Genomic DNA, 16,004 nt, shown 5'->3' on the forward strand with positions numbered 1-16,004 from the left:
CCAAATCTATTAGCTCTGGAAAAAGTAATATATTAATAAGACCAAAGATTGCCCGTTTGTTATACCCAAAACAAATTATACCTCATGTTTAAACAATATCTACATAAGAGCCAGCAGCAAATTCCCAAAGGACTGGCCGAGATGAAGCTGTTCTCTGCGGGTACATGAGCGCTGAACGGTCGCTGACGACCTGGAGCTCGCATCTCCGAAAGCATCTAAACAAATTTTCAAATAGGTGTTATGTTTACATATAAATCGCATATCTGAGGTCTAAACCTATATATTCTCGCCAAAAAAAACTCTTAAAACTACATTCCGTTAAAAAATAACAAAAGTTAATAAAAAAGTATTATCTATAAAAATATGGTGGGTTTGCTCGTCCACCATGACAGTCGCATGTGAGAATCCTGATAGCAGAGTGATTCAAACGGTGAAACGGTTCCCGTGGCGATACTGGTAGACCTGGAAAGGTCAGATTCGAGAACCAGAAAGAACTGTTATATATATATATATATATATATATATATATATATGTGCAAGCAATTTATTGGTGAAGATAATTATCACTTATCTGTATTAACCTGAATTGTTTATAGGTGCATTTCTAAGACTTTATGTAGCTAAAACTCAAACTTGTTGTGAATAGGCCTCAAGAAGCATGTGATGCTTCTGTCTAGTATGTTCCATTTATCATGCAAAAACTTTTATTCATTGTTACAACAGTCAATTCAATCAAGGCATACAGTGCCTGAAGGGCAAGTAAGTTCATCACAGAGCCTAGAGTTGTTCAGGAGTGAAGTCATGATAAGAGGTGCATGCTTGAATTCTGGGGTTGTCTAGAAGCTTCCACCTGGGCTATTGGGAGATAAGCAGCTGTTTTTCACCTAGCAGTTGATAGTGATGCTTGACTGGAGATGACAAACGCCACAGTACTGCAACATTTGCGCACTATTTTAACCTTATACTGTATTTCACATATCAAACATTACAATACACCTGTCTGAAATGACTATATACACAGACATTGAGTTGATTTCTGTTATTATTCAGAGTACATTTAACGTGTAGGTCACTTAGTCTCTCTTTAATCTGACACACATCAACTGTGTGCTTGTATTCTGTTATCTTACCGCTGGCTTGTTTGTGTGTGTGCACCCACAGCCAGACAGAGGACATAAATCCTGTTGGCTGTCTGGAGCGACTGACCCTTTTTACATATCCTGGCTGTGCCAAAGAGTCGAACAGAGAGGAACACTGTGCCCTAAAGAGGTTAGAAAACTATCAGTGCATCTATAATAACCCTGTTTGTTGCTTCTCAGTTTGTGAGTGTTCTAAAAATTCCTCTAACATTATGATTTATTGTGTATGTGTGTGTCTTGCCTTGTGAGATTTTATTTTTGACTCAATGTCCTGCTGGTCAGCACAAGTAAACCCATCTGAGGTCAGTGTTGGAGTGCATCAACACACACCCACACATGCACTGAGATCACATAATCCTGCTGTACTCCATTTCAAATCACAGTATGACAATGCTGATAAAGATTACAGTACACACTCGCACACTTGCACTTTAACATTTTTGTTACTGATCCAGAGTTACTGATTTAATGGATGTTTTTTTCAACTTCGAGACTTTTATGTCCCAGGGGTTGATTTTTTTATTAATACTAACAGATTTATATACTTTTTACATTTTGTTATGAAGATCACATTAAACTTCTTAAAAATTATGTATAGAATTTGTTGTTTTATAATTCGAGCTTAAAAAAAAAAGTGAATTATGCCATGTTCAATGTTCTTAAGTGTCGCATGATCTTTTAGAAATCATTCTAATATGCTGATTTTGTGCTTATTAACGTTTCTTATTATTATCAATGTTGAAAGCTTAATAATTTGGTGGAAACCGTGAGACGCTTTTTTCAGGACTGATTTATTTGATGAATTGAAAGTTCGTATAATATATATATATATATAGTATGTGTGTTTTTACTTCAAATAGTGCTATTAAACAATAAAAAATTTAAATTGTGGTGGAAATGCCACTGTTTTATCTTGACACTATTACTATACTATATTACTGTTTTCTCATGTGATTTTCTCAACATTGTATATATAGTGTAGGATATTGTTTGTGGACAAATTACATAAACTAGCAAGAGTTTAAGTATGTTTCCTAAAAGTTCACTGGCTATAATTAAAGAAACATCCATGTATATGTGTGTGTTTGCAGCATAATGATAACAGAATGTGCGTCTAGACTACATGATTGTAATTAGCACTCTCTTGATGACTGCCTGTGCCTTGCATTCAGCGTGTCGCTAATTAAGACCATCATTATCCAAGTAAGACAACTATCACCCACACAAAGCTTTACCATGCTTAGCACAGTGCTAATCCTGAATGCCGCACAGCCCACTGGACTGAAACAGAGGCTCGGGAAGCTATAGATTCCATGGCAACAAGTGTAGTCACTGTTTGTCTTTCTTGTATTAGTTATAATGCTGACTGCCTGTCATCACTTAGCCTAGCTGCATTAGCATAGTAAACAGGGCATAAATAAAACCCTAAAGAGTCGTTTAACGATACACAGTAGAGCTGACTGTGGAAAATGCAACATTATACATATGCAAGACAAAACGTTAATGAGGCATGATGTGCATACAGGTCATTAGAGATCATTCAAAGATCAGTTACATTTTACTGCGGTGTATATGAGTGATCCCTGAGGTCAAATCCCACTGCAACAGATTGATTAGAGCAGTTTACAGAGCAGATGCCAGAGGGGAGATTCCAAGCTCCTTTTCTCAAAACGACGAAGGCAGGTCACTGAAAGTGTGTCAGGCTGTTCTCTCTGTACACAAAGGTAATCTAATATGTCATTTTATCTGCGTGTACATGCAGTACACAGGCCAAATTCTCTTTCAATTGCAGTTTCAGCACTAAAGTTATAAGGATGGTACATTTAGAGTATCAGTAAACAAACACACACATACAAGTAAATGCACATGCTAAATCTCAGTTTGACCCTCGATTGGTATCTTTGACCAGGTTTAGCAAGTCCTCAGAGTTCATGGATGGAGTTTAATATTCAGGGCCATTACCACCATATACATTACCAATAATCAGATTTCCCAAAGTGCCCCCCACAATATTTGATATTCATGTATTCTTAATATTTGCATCTGTTTCACAGCAGAAATGTTAAACAACCAAAGTAATATCCACTGATGCAAACTACTCAACTCTATCACATTTTGCCATTTTGAATAGAAAATACACCATTTACATGATTCATGTAATGTAATTCATGAATGTAAAGAGAGACAAGAAACATTAAGAGGGACATCTTCAGCATATTAGGCATAAGATTCAGAATGAATGTGTGCATATTATTGTGAATGAATTTAATAAATGTGCTTATCTGGAATTCAGTAAAATAAAAATATTAATTGCAAATTGTTTAAACTCATAATATTACAATGAATTATAATTAGCCTATTTTACTATTTTTCCTTTATTTCATTAAATCCCATTAAATCCTATAATTCCTTTAAATAAAAGGCACCATTACATTTGTGACAACATTCCACAAATACGTTCTTAAATATAAATGAGATATTTTATATTTTAATATTTAATATACACATTTATTTTAAATTTATGGTCAAGAGAAGCAACATCTTCAATTAACTGTTAATGGAGAAGCTAGATTTATTAAGATAAACTAACACAAGTCCTGTATAATCTGATTAAAATGTGCTTAAATCTTGTGAATAGAAGTACAACATTACCACGACAATCAGAGAAGGCCATCCCAGAATGCACTATGATGAGCTTGGGACAATATTTGTGTGTACTATGTATTTTTGTGCTGTTAGCTTAGCAACATGCTAACATCAAAACTTAAAATCAGTAAAAATATTTAAAATCAGTCGCAAGTCTGAGCCATGCCTTGATTTGTGTGTCATGCAGCAACAGTCTATATATAGTGTTCCAAATCAGTCATTTATGAAGTTCAGTGACAGTTGTAATGCTTAGAAAGCAGTAGGCTAGACAGCAAAACAGCTTACTTGGCTTTGGGACAGAGCTATTATGACAGATGATTTAAATTTGTTGCCATTTTGTGCACTCTGAAACACTCACTTCTCTCTCTCTCTCTCTCTCTCTCTCTCTCTCTCTCTCTCTCTCTCTCTCTCTCTCACACACACAGTGAGTATTTGATATTTTCATGCAACACAACACAAATGCCATTTTAATCTGACACTTCAATCATTGATCAGTGCCATTTCCCATGGTGACAGAAGAGATCAGTAATTGTCTGCCTTATTTTCTAAATAAATATTAGGGATTTAGTAACATGATATTCTGATATTTTCACTTTTGAACCCCTCCAGGGAGGACACATGCTCTTTGTTCTGTCGTGTACTGTCTTGGCCATGTATGTGTTGCATGGGGACTGATGACAACATGTTCCCTACAGACCCATCACTGCTTTCAGCAGAGAGCAACAGGAAATGCTCTGGCTTCAGGCCTGCCAACCGGCCTTTCAGAGAAAACAGACCCAGACTGTTGGTGAAGAAGACAGAAAGTGATCTCACACAAACATTATTTATGTCAACCACCTTTCATGTACTTGACAGCTTAATGAGGCCAAATTTATGAGTATACTGTAGGTTTTGAAGTGAATAGGCTCACATAATTCAACAAGTTTATAAGGCCCAATCAGGGCAGGTCTGCAGAACAATTTTTCTTTATATATTAGTGAAGGCTCCCAGCATTAAAAAAATAAGCTGTGAGAAGAGATAATCAGTCTGATTAAGTTTTCCTCCAGGATCATTATCCTTGACAATCACTCCTCACTGTCAAAACTAACTACAGCAAACTTTTCTCATCCTACATAATAACTACAAATTAAACGATTGTCTAGTTTCATTGTACAAGCTAACTACAGGAAAGCACATTTGCGCAAAGCGCACGTTTTCTCAGTATGAATCTTGAAGTAGAGGACAGGACTGTTTACATGAACCCTAATAATTAGTTTTTATTCAGACTCACAGCCTATTCTGAATAAAAAGTTCTCATGTAATCACATTATTTGGAATAAAATGTCTAAATGTGTTTGCAATTTCATTTTGATTGAAAAGGCTGGTGTAAACCTTACATAATCTGTTTTATAGTAAAATATCAGCCGTGGAAGCACTCAATAAAAAAGGAAACTTAGCTAGATTTGGTAAGTTGGGGAAGAATAAATAAATAAAATAAAATAGAGGCCTTATCACTTCCACATTAAACATTATTTCAGGCTCGCTAATTAAGAATGCAGAGCACTGATCATATGTCAAAGGTTGAATTCCACTGTAGACAAGGAATGATATGAGTAAACAACCATGTAGCATTTTGCACATTAGTATGCACATAAAACCAGACACATATTAATGCAAAAGGTAAACAATGCAAACTTTAGTTTGTTTTATTTGACGTGATATTCAAAACAAAAAGGCTACTGCCGTACATAAGCTCAAATATTAATGAAATCTACTTTTAATCACTAGAATCTCTAATAAAGAATTATTTATTAAAAATAGATCTTTGGATTGCTGACAAGAGCTAAAAGAATAAGTACCAGATGATAACACTCCAAGGTGCAGCACATCACATAATGTTCCATGTCTCTCGCAATGTCTGCCCTCCCGCACCTACCTTCCCAGCTCTTTGAAGAAGACAAAAGCAAAGATGCTGGAGATGCAGCCATTGATAGCCTGTGGGGAAACGTGTAAGAGTGGAGTAATCACATCTCTGAGATTCCTCCACTGACATCCCTGATAGATCCGTGCCCTTTGATATTACACTGAAATTGACAGCAAAATGGACACAGAGAGCGAAAGTTGAGGTGCTAGTAGATAAAACGAACATTAGAGGAATGAAAATGTACAACACTAAAAGAGTTAATACAAATAAATACTATATTTTCTCATAAAATTAATGGGATACTTCCACTAAACTTCACTCTTGTTGCACTGGACACTCTTTTCTATTTCACTTACACTGTTAAAAATAAAGGTTCCAAAAGAGGGTTTTCATAGCAATGGCATAGAAGAACCATTTGGTTCCCCAAAGAAACTTTCAGTGAATTGGTTCTTAAAAGAACCACTTCTTCAATTCTTAGTGTGAAGAACATTTAAAAAAATCTAATGTTCCTTTTTTTTTCCACTGTAAAGAACCTTTTGTGGAATGGAAAGGTTCCATTGATGTTAAAGGTTGTTCATGGAACAATGCCAGTAGAACCTTTATTTTTAAAACCCCGTTTACACTAGTGCGTTTTCGTTTTAAAACACATAAGTTTTGCCATGGTTAGGCCTGTCGTTTACACTATGCTGGCGTTTTCGAACATCGAAAAGGGAGGCTTTCGAAAACGCTGCAGACCCCGTTTTAGTTTGAAAACACCGGGGTTGCGTTTCAGTATAAACAGACCAAAACAGAGACTTTTGAAAACGATGGCGTGGCTGCTCACGTTTGCTCTGCGTATCCTTGACAACCGTGTAAACAATAACATGGAGACTGAACTGCTATCTTTGCTGGCTGTGTTGCCATTTTTAACAGCCATTGTGCAGTTAAACTCTGCATTTTTTTAATACTGCAGCTGCCTACATGCGCAAGAGGCAACTGTTTACACTTGTACGTGCATGCCCAGTGTGCAAGAATGGTCATGTGACGTGTTTTTGGTCATGTAGACGGAGATCGTTTCTGAAACGCTGTGGAAACATCAGTGTAGACGAGGATCATTTTCTTTTTAAAATGCTGTTTTAAAACAAAAACACACTAGTGTAAATGGGCCTAAGAGTGTAGATTCCACCTAAAAGAATGATTCATTTACAAATCAGCCAATGTTACTTCACATGCAAGTGCCAAGAAAAGCTAGGACAGATGTCAAGATTTTCAGTGAATAATGCTGAAAACATATCATTCACACAGATTCAGAAGACGATAATATAACTACGCAACTACAACCCGAATTCTGGAAATGTTGGGACGTTTTTTAAATTTTAATAAAATGAAAACTAAAAGACTTTCATATCACATGAGCCAATATTTTATTCACAATAGAACATAGATAACATAACAAATGCTTAAACAGAGAAATTTGACACTTTTATCGACTAAATTAGCTCATTTCAAATTTGCTGCCTGCTGCAGGTCTCCAAAAAGTTGGCACAGGGGCAACAAATGGCTGAAAAAGCAAGAAATTTTGAAAAGATTCAGCTGGGAGAACATCTAGCAACTAATTAAGTTAGTTGATATCAGGTCTGTAACATGATTAGCTATAAAAGGGATGTCTTAGAGAGGCAGAGTCTCTCAGAAGTAAAGATGGGCAGAGCTGTGAAAGAGTGCGTAAAAAGATTGTAGAATACTTTAAAAACAATATTCCTCAACATCAAATTGCAAAGGCTTTGCAAATCTCATCATCTACAGTGCATAACATCATCAAAAGATTCAGAGAAACTGGAGAAATCTCTGTGTGTAAGGGACAAGGCCAAAGACCTTTATTGGATGCCCGTGGTCTTCGGGCCCTCAGACGACACTGCATCACTCATCGGCATGATTGTGTCAATGACATTACTAAATGGGCCCAGGAATACTTCCAGAAACCACTGTCGGTGAACACAATTCGCTGTGTCATCTGCAGATGCCAACTAAAGCTCTATCATGCAAAAAGGAAGCCATATGTGAACATGGTGCAGAAGCGGTTCAGCGTGTCCTGTGGGCTAAAGAGGAGGGAGACCTTACAGCGTGTTATCAGCGTTCAGTTCAAAAGCCAGAATCTCTGATGGTATGGGGGTGCATAAGTGCATACAGTATGGGCAGCTTGCATGTTTTGGAAGGCACTATGAATGCTGAAAGGTATATAAAGGTTTTAGAGCAACACATGCTCACCTCCAGATGACATCTATTTCAGGGAAGGCCTTGTGTATTTCAGCAGGACAATGCAAAACCACATACTGCAGCTATTACAACAGCATGGCTTCATCGTAGAAGAGTCTGGGTGCTGAATTGGCCTGCCTGCAGTCCAGGTCTTTCATCTATAGAGAACATTTGGCTCATCATTAAATGAAAAATGCATCAAAGATGACCACTATCAAACTATCCCTTTAAAGGATTAGTTCACTTCAGAATTAAAATTTCCTGATAATTTACTCACCCATCCAAGATGTTTATGTCTTTCTTCAGTCGAAAAGAAATTAAGGTTTTTGAGGAAAACATCTCAGGATTTTTCTCCATATAGTGGACTTCAATGGCTACCAAGAGGTTGAAGGTCCAAATCGCAGTTTCAATGCAGCTTCAAAGGGCTCTACACGATAGCAGCTGATGAATAAGGATCTTATCTAGCAAAACGATCTGTCATTTTGAAAAAAAAAAATATATATATATATATATATATATTTTATACATTTTAACCACAAATACTCATCTTGCACAAGCTCTGCAATGTGCCACGCATTACATAATCTCATTGGAAAGGTCATGCGTTGGTAGACGTTGAAGTCCACTATATGGAGAAAAAATCCTGAAATATTTTCCTCAAAATCCTTAATTTCTTTTCGACTGAAGAAAGAAAGACATAAACATCTTTGATGACATGAGGGTGAGTAAATTATCAGAAAATTTTAAATCTGAAGTGAACTAATCCTTTAAGTCTAACATTTGCACTAAATTGAATGCATTTCACAGAGAGGTCTACCTTTAGTTGCCTTAGTAACACCGCTTTTATGAAATCACCAGAGCTTAAATGCCCCCCTGCCTACCCTCAGACATGGCTACTTTCACTCTGCCTCACACCAATTAGAATGACTCATGCAGACACATAAAAGCTACAGCTTTGGCACCGAACCTTTGCTCACAACCATTTTGCAGTGAATCATGTAAAATTGTGGAACACTCCGGGGTCTTTAGAATGGCTGTGAATGAGAGGGGGCAGGACACAACCACTTACAAAGAGGATGATGAGCTCTGAAATCACTCAGCCTTTCCACTTGTGATTAGTGGCTAATTAGCAATAATATAATCCAGTATGCTGAGCTACTTTATGAAGAGACCAGACTCAGAGTAATGAGTCCTCTTGCACCATGTGTTTATTTAATCTCCATCCATAATGGAGTTATGAAACCCTGCAAAACACTAAGTTTAAGAGTGTCAAGGAAATCATATTGAATAAACTGTAGAGCATGAAGTGTACATAAGACTGAAAAATACAATGAGCTCCTTTGTCAAAAAAACTAGTAAAGACGAATCTAAAAGTACTTAAGAATTCTTGGATCTAGTTTATCTTCTGTATCTTGTTTATAACTTTGTCTCTGCTGATCCTTTCACCAAAGGTTATAGTGTGAATAAGGCACAAGGTTGTGAAGGTCAGGGGTCATGTGCATGTTGACGAGGTGACAGTAAGCAGAAACACATACTCTGCCTGCAATGTGGGAAAGCCTCTGAACTCTGACCCTGACTTTGAGCCATGCTGTGGTTGACTGGCATGATGTCTCAGCATGTTGTCTCATACACAGTGTCACGTGTGCATGCAAACATAACAAGTACAGTTTTATACAATGCATATACATATATAAAATGTTCTATACATTCTACTGTTCAAAAGTTTGGGGTCGGTAAGATTTTTGGAAAGAGGTCTCTTATTCCCTCCAAGGCTAAATTTGAAAAACAGTAGTGAAGTCTTAATACAATTTAAAATAACTGTTTTCTATTTTAATATTTTTAAATGTAATTTATTTCTGTGATGGCAAAGCTGAATTTTCAGCAGCCATTACTCCAGTTTTCAGTGTCACATGATCCTTCAGAAATCATTTTAATATGCTGATTTGGTGCTTGTGATGAGCATTGCGGGGCCAAAAGCTGTGGGAACAGAGTGGCAAGAGCATTAATGAGTGATACCTGCGAGTCACACCAGTCTCGAGTCAAACGGAGGAGCTCCGGAAAGATAAGAGGAGAAGTGACAACAGTGATTGATGAAAGAGGATGAGTCTTTGGGAAATTTTGCAGTGCCACTGAGTATGGATTGAGCAGAGTCTGCCGCCAGGGACTCTTGAGGTTGGTGGTGCTAGAGCTCACCGGGGGGCCGGATAGACTAACTGCAGTCCGCTGAAGCATGGAGGGGTGGCTGCCATCGGGAGGGTCGGCAGAAGTGTCGCTGTTCACTGACATCAGGGCAGGCAGGAGCAAGAGCCACGGAAACGGGGCATCCCTGCTGGCCGTCGCCAGGCATCAGGGTATGGGGGAGTACAAGACTGTCCACCGAGAGGCATCTTGTGCCAGTGTGAAGGAGTTCTCCCAGCTGGTGGAGGACCAGATGGCAGTGCGTTCTGGGAACCAGACCCAGAATTTTTTTCTTTGCTCTCTCCCCATCCTTCCGTCTCCTTTTCTCTCTACACTCATCTATCCTTACCCCCAAGTGCTGCAGCTGCCACGACTTTGACATAGAGCACAGTCTCAGTGGTGCCCCCCAGTCCTGCAAAGGGCAATGGGGGTATATGTGGCGAGCAGGGTGGGGCCAAGAGCCGTGGGAGCGGAGCGAACGGACTCACACCGGTCTCGATTCCCATGGAGGAGCACCGGAAAGATAGAAGGACGAGAGAAGACCAGGCCTGGGACTTTATGTTGTTGATTTATTTTCGTTTTTGCGGCAGTCGTTCGTGAGGGGCAGGTGCTTTACTTTAGTTTTGCTGTCTATGTTTATTTTACTTTGAGTAAAAGTTACTTTGAATATTCGCCGGTTCCCGTCTCCTTCTTCTCTGAACTATAAATTTCGTTACAGTGCTCAATAAACATTTATTATTATTATCAATACTGAAAACATTTGTTCTGCTGAATATTTTTGTTGAAACCATGATACATTTTTTTTTTTTTGGGAATCTTTGATGATTAGAAAGTTCAAAAGAACAGCATTTATGTAAAATAGAAAACGTTTGCAACAATGTAAATGTCACTTCTGATCAATTTAATGTGTCCTTGTTTTTTATATATATATATATATATTTCGATGGTCCACCTTAGACATTCGACTAACACTAAGAAACTTTGCAACAACATGTCAACTAACTCTCATTAGAGTATTAGTAGACTGTCTGCTTAATAGTGTGACCATATATTTCACTAATAAGAACACTGCAGGCTTCAATGGTTAATATAAGATCCTTTAAAAGGGTTTAGCTCCTGTGTATATGAATAAGCTAATGCATGCAGAAATGTGACATCTACTCTTGAGACATTCAGAAAAGATACATTTGAGGGATGCTAGATATGCTAATCTACTTTTTGTTTAGTCTAGCAGAATATAAAATTGGCCTTTTTAAATAACAAAATTCTATATTATTCATAATTCTTTTCCATTTGCATTTTCATTTCTGTGTATATGTGACTAGTTTTCCAAATCCTCCAGACAGAGGGAAATGTGAGAATACCAACTGGGGAATCAAGGTCCAAAACCCTGGATTTAGAAGGAACCATTGCTTAGCAACAAGATAGAGGTAAACCTGAGCAATAATGGCTAGGTTAGATGACTCATTATGCCTGGCAGTCTGGATGTGTATGCGCTCTGGGTATCAAGTGAAAAATGTCATGTTTCTGTGTGTCTATGTTACTGCATGTATGCATGTCCATCTTTCTGTTTCAATTCTACAGGTAAATTGAAATCTTATACAGATTAATTCACTGATAACTTTCAACATTATCGTATTTGTTTATCTGTGAGGAGATGTGCTGAACTCCACCTAATGCACTCAAACAAGCTAACTTCAGTCTAAACAGGAGTTTAGATTGTTGAAATAAACTAAATAGATTTCATGATACCATTGCTCTGTAAAATAAAGCACTGCATATTTTCGCAAAATGCATTAAGTCTTTTCTTTATAGCTGAAATATATCAGCCACTGGAATGTGGATGCACATATGTCAGTATACTAATGGAACATAACATTTTTAGATGAGCATTGCAAAGATTTATGTTTTGTTAAAACTAATTTGGTGTGTTGGGATAGAGAAAGAGGTTTGCTCACAATATACTGCTGAGTGCATGGGCTTATACACACAAAGATCAGTTTCGACAGCCTAAACAACAGTAAATAACTATGTTCTAAGAGCCTATTCACATTGCCTTCTTCACAATTACCCATAATTCCCTCCAACTTCTACTTATGTCAGACATAGAGTTTGAAAACAACACAGGTTCAAAATATGCTAAGAATAAATCTGCTGCCACTTTTTTCTCATTATCCAATCAGTGCATATCTAATCTGCATCCGTAACATCACAGTTCCTAATCTTCAAAGTAAGTTTTGTCACTAAAAAGATGTCCTTCTCTCTTTGAGTTTTGAGACGCACATATACACAAACACCTAGACACGCACATATCTGCACTGTTACGTAACCGTCATATGAAAGGTTGCAACATCAAGGCACACAATAAGCCCTTGATCAGCAGGAGAGCGGTTGAAGATCTCTCAATGGGAGTGCGGATAATCAGGGAGAGGAAGCCGAGAGCCCAAAGTAGGTGGTTTAGCATATTAAGAAGGCGGCTCTGTTAATGAGCTGTCTGGATTCAGTCCTATCAGAGTAAAAAATTAGCTGCGCATAGATCAAGATTCTTGATTAAATACTAAAGGGGCAAATGACAAATGTGCCATGTCTTCCCGGCGCAAAATAAACCACCATCTTTTCAGCTATCTCGCTATTTGCTCTTCAAATTGACCAGTAATCATTCACCTCTCTCATCAATGAGTGTCATAAGAAAACTGTAAGCAAGAAAAAACATTCAAGGTTTTATTGCAATGTCCTGACATATTGGTCTGATAAGTAAAGAAGGTAAATATACTTAAAGCTGCAGTCCGTAAGTTTTGCCTCTTTGTCGCCATCTCTGTTTGAAACCTGCAATTGCAGTTATTTGTGGAATTATCATCTTTACATGGGTTGTGCATCGGCACGGCTCCTCAGCGCGGATCTAATGTTTGCTGTCAGTCACCACATTGGTGTGGATACTGCACTTCGGAATTTACAGATTCTACGTCTTGGAAGTATGACCAAAATAAGAATTTTTTCACCGGAAAATGTCATCTGAACAAGTAACAAACCTGCCACTTTTGTTCTGACCAACTGAGGGAAAAAAAAGCATTACAATCGCGCTGCCAATGGTGATTAAATATAACGATCGCTTAGCTCGGATCATGTCAAACCGTGCAAATTATTATTATTCTTATACTTTGTTCTCAAATTGTTAATGTTAACAACATCAGCGTTGCGTGGCTATGTGTATTTAGTGTGTATTAGCGTTACCCGTAGACAGAGGTGGGTAGTAACGAAGTACATTTACTTCGTTACATTTACTTGAGTATTTTTTCATAAAATTTGTACTTTTCAGAGTAGATTTAAATGTGGGTACTTTTACTTTAACTTGAGTACATTTCTAATGAAAAATCTGTACTTTTACTTCGCTATGTGTGATATGATTTGTTCAGTTCCCTGCATGCACTGAATCGTCTGAAGCGGTTTCTCACTTGAGCGTTGGATGAAGTTGCAGTCGACCTACAGTCGATTAAAAGCAAATCTGCAAATGCAACCTATTGTTTGCCAGCGATGAAGATCTTTATTAGTTGAACTGCGTATGCTGTCTGTGAACAATTCCACAGGTATCGATTTCATTTGATTTCAATTCATAATAGCCTACATTTTACAACCAAACAGATTATTACTCCACGATAACAAAGTATGTAGCATTTCTTTACTGTTTTTTGGACATATATCTTAATTTATACATTAAATAAGCTACCATTGTTCAGAGAGTATGAAATAAACACTCGCTGTCCCGCGGTAATTTGTGGGTAGTCTACCTATTGCGCAGTGGCGGCACCGGTGTTGTGCTGAATTTCAACTCCCTGCCAAATTATTACCCTCCTCGTTGAAGTCGCTATCTGATTGCCTAATCCTAACCCCACCCCTAATCCTAAACCTACCAATACCAGGGGTGTAATCGTTTGGCAGGGGTAGGAATTCGGCACCACACCGGCGACCTGATCGTCTTGAAAATTAACGCCTTTGCGTAGACAGTTAACCAGTTTACACGCGCCTGCAGAAATATACATTTGATTACATTTTGGAGAACAGATGGAAGAAGATTCGTCAATGTGTATTTGATCGTTGTTTGTGTTCAGATGTTCAGCGGTTATGAGCACAAGCACATGTAAAGAGATTTCTTTCTTCTTTCAAATGTAGCTGTATACATTATTATTATACAAAGCAAAGACATGCAATGATATTTGGGCTACAGATGCCAGAAATAATGCTACACTGTAAAAAATGAATGGGATTTTAATGTTAAAATATTGTAAAAACGCTACGGAAAAAAAATTGTAAATAGGTAAACAGTAAGTTCCCATACTATATACAGGGAAAAACTGTAAAAGCTCATACCAGACATTTTATGTAATTTTCACAGTAAAATGCTGTAAATTTTTAGAAGTAAAAAAAAAACAAATCAATGTATAATTTACAGTCAAAAACTGTAAACTGATATTCCCACAATTCCCTGTGTGACACGCCACATTTTAAAGCCTTTTGTTTAAAAAATCATGTTTCTTAACAGTTATGTTATTAGGGTTTTATGTTACATCTTCTGTTGTTTAATGAATGAATTGTGTAAGTGTTGTGGGTTACCATGATAGTGTTTCGTGTTTGCGTGAATGACTCTGCGCACCTTCTTTATATTAGTATATACTTAAGCTTGTGGAAAAGCTACTTGTGATGAACTCTGATTCTTCATGTGGCTTTCTCTTTCACCACCTGCATTATTATGGTGGTTGTCAGTATATGTTAAAGGGTTAGTTCACCCAAAAATGAAACTTCTGTCATTAATTACTCACCCTCATGCCGTTCTACACCCATAAGACCTTCGTTCATCTTCAGAACACAAATTAAGATATTTTTGTTGAAATCCGATGGCTCCGTGAGGCCTACATAGGGAGCAATGACATTTCCTCTCTCAAGTTCCATTTTTGTACTAAAAACATATTTAAATCAGTTCATGTGAGTACAGTGGTTCAATATTAATATTATAAAGTGACGAGAATATTTTTGGTGCACCAAAAAAAATAAAAATAAATAAATAACGACTGTAATAAAGGGTGAGTAATAAATTACATTATTTTCATTTTTGGGTGAACTAACCCTTTAAAGGTACAAAACAGATTTTAGTAGTAGTGTGCATTGTTGAATTTACTGGTTTACATTCAAATCTTCTTGTTTGTAGTTTACAGTTTTGTACTGTAAAATTTACAGTTTGTTCTGTAAATGTGTTTACAGTTTTTCTGTATATTTTACAAAATTATTCTGGCAACCACAGCTGCCAAAAATATTTTGTAAAAACTACGGAATGTTTTTTACAATGTAGTCTCTTCTGTGTTTGTTGCAAAGATATCTAATTATGATAATAATAATAATAATTTAAATATCTATCTAAATAATAACATGCTATTGTATTGTTGTATACATACATACACTACCGCTCAGAAGTTTTGGGATCGGTAAGATTTTTAATGTTTTTAAAAGAGGTTTCGTCTGCTCACCAAGGCTGCATTTATTTAATTAAAAATACAGTAAAAACAGTAATATATTGCTACAATTTAAAATAATCGTTTTCTATTTGAATATATTTTACAAAGTAATTTATTCCTGTGATGCAAAGCTGAATTTTTAGCATCATTACTCTAGTCTTCAGTGTCACATGCTCCTTCAGAAATCATTCTAATATGCTGATTTGCTGCTCAAGAAACATTTCTTATTATTATCAGTGTTGAAAACAGTTGTGTACTTTCTTTTTCCAGGATTCCTTGATGAATAGGAAGTTCAAAAGAACAGCATTTATCTGACATACAAAGCTTTTGTAACATTATACACTACCGTTCAAAAGTTTGGGGTCAGTAAGAATTTTTATTTTTTTGAAAAGAAATTAATAC

General features: G+C 36.9%; 1 long non-coding RNA gene across 1 annotated transcript; it reads left to right on the forward strand.

The window, feature by feature from the left end:
- The first annotated feature begins 1,165 nt into the window (after positions 1-1,165).
- LOC127502996 (uncharacterized) lies at positions 1,166-5,118 on the forward strand. The gene is made up of 2 exons (XR_007926984.1): positions 1,166-1,269; positions 4,481-5,118. It is a non-coding gene; the product is annotated as an uncharacterized LOC127502996 (long non-coding RNA).
- Positions 5,119-16,004: the final 10,886 nt, after the last annotated feature.

This window comes from Ctenopharyngodon idella, chromosome 20, assembly GCF_019924925.1.
Source record: "Ctenopharyngodon idella isolate HZGC_01 chromosome 20, HZGC01, whole genome shotgun sequence".
Lineage (NCBI taxonomy): Eukaryota > Metazoa > Chordata > Actinopteri > Cypriniformes > Xenocyprididae > Ctenopharyngodon > Ctenopharyngodon idella.